Source organism: Hipposideros armiger, unplaced genomic scaffold (assembly GCF_001890085.2).
Source record: "Hipposideros armiger isolate ML-2016 unplaced genomic scaffold, ASM189008v1 scaffold_32, whole genome shotgun sequence".
Lineage (NCBI taxonomy): Eukaryota > Metazoa > Chordata > Mammalia > Chiroptera > Hipposideridae > Hipposideros > Hipposideros armiger.
Window position 1 is genome coordinate 894,886 of NW_017731382.1, and position 5,521 is coordinate 900,406.

General features: G+C 53.1%; 1 protein-coding gene across 5 annotated transcripts in view; it reads left to right on the forward strand.

Moving 5' to 3' along the window:
• DIDO1 (death inducer-obliterator 1) overlaps positions 1-5,521 on the forward strand; it is a 68,127-nt gene that overhangs the window by 21,137 nt on the left and 41,469 nt on the right. Inside the window, exon 1 of one of the 5 annotated variants that reach the window (XM_019637220.1) lies at positions 3,582-3,715. The exons of 3 other annotated variants lie outside the window; for them this stretch is intronic. The gene's annotated coding sequence lies outside the window, so the exon portion shown is untranslated. Of the gene's footprint in view, positions 1-3,581; positions 3,716-5,521 lie in introns of those variants that run through there. One more of the 5 variants, XM_019637224.1, reaches the window with a different exon arrangement.

The window sequence follows — 5,521 nt, forward strand, 5'->3', positions numbered from 1 at the left end:
CCCCCCCCATCTTTACCCGAAAGTATTTCTCATTATGGATTATGCCACCAAGTCCAAATCCAAAAGCACTGGTCACGGGGCCGTCGATCCTTTGGGTCGGTAAAAGCAAGATTAGTCTTTTTCTTTATTCCTTTAACTCCTGTTGAGGTTGTAACATAAACTGTTCCCAACATAGTGCTGCCTGAAGCAACCAGCGGGTTGTTGAACTTCCAAGGCTGAAAGTCGTTTTAAAAGCAAGGGTGTATTAGGCCATTGCTAGCCAAAAAGAAAAGAAGACCGGTATTGGGGCACAGAGTCAAAACCACCAGCAGCATGGCTAGGTGGGAAGGGCAGACATGCTGTCGTCCGGAGTTTTGCAAGCGTGTTTTATACATCAGGTTGAGGGAGAAAGATTTGAGCCCTTCTGAAAGGATTCACACTGGCTGTAGGTGACAACGGGTGAGGAAAGAGGAAGCGGGGCCCCCGCCAGGAGAAAGTGTCCGCTCCTGCGGGTTAGCTGTGGGCAGCAGAGCAGGACGTTCATAGGCGAGTCGGGCTGAGGCTCCTGGGGATCCATGGCCTCTGGCTACTCTGTCTTGGATAATCATGGAAATAGTCACCTGGAAATTCATCCTAAATTCCAACAGACATCCAGTGAGCAGTGTTTACTCAGAGCTGGTCCACAGCTATTAACAGGCTAACTGTTCTGTCTCATTCAGGCCGCTGTAATTTTAAATTAGAACATCTCAGAATTTTTTTCTTGTCATAGCATTGGTGAGATGGTGGGACTGTGCAAGTGGAATTTATTTAAACTCAACTGTTAAAGTTAGCTGGCTTTATACAGAGTAAAAGTGGTGACAATCAGTTTCTCAAAAAAAAAAATACAGTGGTTGACGCTTTTGTTAGCAGTAAATTACTAGATTTATCTGTTCTGGGAATTTATATTTTATCCCCAAGGAATGGCAGAGGTATATTTTGTAACGACCTTTTCATTCACATATTTAATTCCATAACCGGTTAAGAACACAATCCTGGAATAGAGTACCTAGCTGTGAGTGAGAGGTGCGCCCACACCCGGGCCCCTTCCTTCCTGCTGTCCACCCTGGGGGCAGCCAGTGGATAACTGGGAAACACGCAGGTAATATGTAGTTCTCCTGCCCAAATGTGCCCCTTGCTGTCTGTCCACCAAGCCTGGGGCCTGGGAGAGTGTGAGGTCTGAGCCCTGCAGTACATGACCCCAGGTCAAAGGGCACCGGTGGCGGTGACCGTTCTGGAAGAATCCTGTGGGTGGTCCCAAATTGCTGACAGAGGCCAGGGAGGAGGAGCGGAGTCCGACCTTGCCCTTTACTCTCCCCTCCTTTTTCCCCACCCTCCCTGCCTCCGGCCAGGACAGGTCGGGGAACTACAGGGCCTCGCCTTGGGGAGGGTGCTGGGCTGCTTTGGGTCTTTGAATTCCAAATGAGAGTAACAATAAAACAACTTGCTGCTGTCTCGCCTGGTTTTAAATTGTCCTTGGTAAAGGCCGGGACATTTTGTGCCTGGCCTCTCGCTGCAGTGCTTGACCCCAACGAGAGGGGTGCTTTGCGTTAGGATTTTCATTTGGGATCAGGGTATTCTGCTCAGGACCCTGCTTTCCGACAGGCTTTAGTATACGTGTGAGAAGAGTATGAACAACAGGAAGCAGTTTTTTAAAGGATTGGTGAGTTCCAGATCGTTCCACCTTTTCTGTTCTGATAGGCTTCCGTGGGGTGCGGGTGGGGTGGCAGGACCAGTGTGTGCATGTGCTGGTGATGCACCGGTCTTATTTTTTCACGGACTCAAACCCACTTGAGGCCTATTAAACTTTCTGCTCCTCCAGCCTCTGAGCCACTCCTGTCAGAAGTCCATAGGGCTTTGGGATTTTTGTGCATTGGGGGTGTTTAGGGAAGAAATTGAGACAACTGGAGACTGCTTTTTAAAATTTGGGTTAGCTATTAAAATAAGTGTTAGGAGGGAGAGTATCCCTTATCTGGTAGAGTTCAACTAAAAAAGCCCAGTTTAAATTCCAGAAATGCCTTTTTCATCAGTGAGAAGCAGCTCCCAGGAGGAGTGACAACAGGTGAACAGGAATTACTTGAAGAGGTCAGAGTGGGAGAGCCACAGCCAGCAGACCCCAGTCAGAGCCAGCTCTGCTGGGAGAGATTAGAAGGGGCGGCACAGTCAGGGGCCCTAGTGGTTTCGTTTCCTGCTGCAGCAAAAGAGGCATCCGAGGGTCACCCCATCCTGCAGTGGCACCGGTGTGGGCTTCCTGCGCCCCCTCTCCATTTCCCTCTGCTTGGTTTCCCACTCTGGGCGTTCTCGTGCCCTCTGCTCAGTCCTTAGCACGTTTCATCCCTCCAAGCCCCAGGCCTGAAACTGAACTCGAGAGGTAAAACCTCTCCTTGCAGAAAAGACACTGCAGCTCGTCTTGCTTCATTAAGGATCCTCAGCTAACAGGCTGCGTGGGCGGGTTACCCCATTCCTGCTCCCACTTAGGGTCCCCCTTTGTAGGTAGGCCTTATGTGATCTGCCCCAGTGCCCCAGCAGACCAGCCCCACTTGACAACTCTTCCCAAGATCACACTGCTTATTCAAGCCAGTTTCAACGCGATCTGTCTGGTCCCTAAACTTCCCCCTATGCCTGCCTGGGAGCAAGACAATCAAGATGGAAGAATAGAGCCCATCCCTGCAGGACTCAATGAGGTCCTAAGGGAACCACGCCAGCAGATTGTATTCTTTTGAAGAAAACTGACAATCTCTTCAGAAACTGGCAGGCCTTGTGGTCTTTAGAGATGTTTATTAAAAAGCACACCCGCCCCAGGCTCCTGGCTCTCGTGCATGGAAGCATCTGGGAGATCTCTGTAGTGCAGGGTCAGAGGCACAGCTTTACTGCACAGAGCGCCCTTCCGCTTTTTACCAAGGAGTTCCTGCTTCTGAGGACCATGGAGGCAGTGGGCGGTAGAGGCAAGTAATGGGGACAGAGGCCAAGGAGTTACTGCCTTCAGGGCAAATGTCCAGTGTCCATAGTAGCCCAAGGCAGCAGTACTTTCCCGTCTGAGGTCGTCTGAGTATTTGGGGCCAGGTAAGTGCTGGGATGTCACTAGTCAGCACTGAGTGAAGAAAATACACGTGGAGGGTTACGCATCTGCCAGAGCCCTTTCTCTTTCTGGATAGTTACTGTCTCAGCTATCTCTGCAGCCCCTGGGCAGCTGTGCCCCGGTTGCGTGCCTGTGGGGAGGCCCGTGCAGGCTCGCTGTGCTCCTTGGCCTCGTGGGGTGCAAGCACCAGTCCAGGAGAAACTGGTAACGCAGCGTGGTGGGAAAGGGGCGTCGCGCCTTGCTCCTTTATCCTCGGGACCGCCCGCTGACGGGAATCTGGTCGTGGTGCGCTCCCTCCGGGTAGCCAGTCCGCCAGGGCCGCCAGCCTGGGATCCACGCCACTTCTGCCCCCAACTTTGGCCCGTGAGCGGCGCGCAGGGGTGCATGCGCACGGGGCGGGGCCTGGACTTGGCCTCCTTCCGCTTGCCACTCGGGGGCGCCGCTCTGGGCGCGGGCGGCCTCTCTAGCCCCAGGCGTCTCGATGGTCGGCGAACTCCCTGTGTTGGTAGCGCGGGCGGGCCTTCTAGCCTCCGCGTCTCGGTGGCCGGCGTCGACCCCGCCCGCTCGCTCCCCGGCGCTCGGAGGAAATGGCCGCGAGACCCTAGAGGCCTGGGACCCGAGGTGAGTGGCGTCCGGTCGCCGGGCAGAGGGACTGACCCCAGCTGCGGGGGCGCATTCGGGGGCGGGCAGGCAGGGACGGCGGCGGCGCCCGTGTCCGGCCCGCCCAGAGCTGCGGCGTCTGCGCCACGCCGCGCTCCCGCCGGAAAGAAGATGGCGGCCCGGGGATGGCTGAGGGCCGCGCCGGGACGGCGGCGCCGCGGGCGGGGGCTTCGGGGGAGTCGCGCGACCGGTAGGCCCCTCGGCCTCTCCGCGCGTGGGCGCCGGCCTGGGGTTGGGTCGGCCTCCGAGAGCTGTTTATTCTGTGGTTTGGTCACAGTTTGAACGGACTAAAAGGACTAAGCAAAATGCTGCCCTTTGATCCAACTCGGCAGTCACAGGAGGCCGAAGAGTCCGAGGCAGAGAAAATGGTTTTTCCTAGAAGTTCCGGTCTAGTTGGCTTGTGCATCGAAATGATAACTATTTCAAGTAAATGTGACTGATAGAATTGAGTTCTTTCTTGAAAAAAAAAAACAAAAACCCAGTTCATTCCCCTAGACGTTTTGAAGGATCGTGAGGTTTGGTTCTAGATCTTTTTATAAGTGTGGGTGCTGTTCGCTTTCATTTAACGATGGTTTTCATTTGTAGCCGACTGCTCTTGTAAAGGATGACATTGGGTCAGCTGTGTGGTGTTTGGTGCTATAGGAAGCAGAGAGGCCTTCAGAAAACCGCTTTCACTTTCTTACAGGATATGTGCCTAGCCGTAAAGGACTGGGTTTTAGTCTTTAGGTTGCCTGACTTGTCAGTTCGATGTTGCACTAGCTGTTTTTGTGTCACATTTTATTGTCCGGACTTTCACCTTCTCCGGGAGGTGTGCCTGTGGCCATCCCCGTTCTGTCGCACGCCTCTGACACTCCTCTCCGTTTGCTTTCTCCTCCCTCTGTTTCTGTTGCTCCCCAGCCAGGTTGTGAGACACGAGTTCAGGGGTCAGGTTTTCTGCTTTGAATCTAGCATCCCATTAAATGAGCTTAGAATTGGGGCTTTAGGTAATAGCAGGGCGGTGAGTTAAGTTGTAGCTGTTTGAAGATACTTTAATTCTTGCCTGGATTGTAGATAATGATATCTTTATCGTTTGCACTCTGATGGAATGAGATCCGGCCCTAATGTATACTCGGGGGCATTTTGTAGGAGGAAAAAGTGGATTTTAATTTTACGGTGTTTGCAGCATATTCACGTACCCATTGTGCCTGTAGATTGGTGCCAGGGGAAGCTGAGCCTCTGAGTGACACCAGTCACTGCTCACAGTGGGCACTCCACCAGGGTGGGCCCTGTTCTGAACAGTTCACCCGAGCAGCGCTCGTGTATGAGTGGGGTGCTTTTTGTACTCATTCTAATCTCTCTGAAGCTGACACACAGGATTGCAGAGCTGGGTTCAAATGGGGCCACGGGCCCACCCCAGACAAGCGTCCCATGGTTTTCCCAGAGCCACATGACACTTCCAGGAAAGGTGATTCCAGCTTTTAAGGAAATGAGATCTGTGACCTTCGGAATGATTTCTTGATTTATTTGGGGAACATTTATTGTATCCTGTGTGCCCAGCACCAGGGCTGAAGCAGCCACCAGAAAGGTGGCCTTCACAGTTCTGGAGACAAGTGTAGCGGGGTTTGTGAGGTCATCTCAGTGTTGCCAACCAGATACCCTGGAGCCTGGAGCCCTTAGTGGCACTTAAGGTTGGCATATGCGTATATACGTTTCTATAGCTAGTCCACTAGTTTCCCGTTTTAAACACGGCATAGACGTCTCAGAAAGACAGCCCCCCCCCCCCCCCCC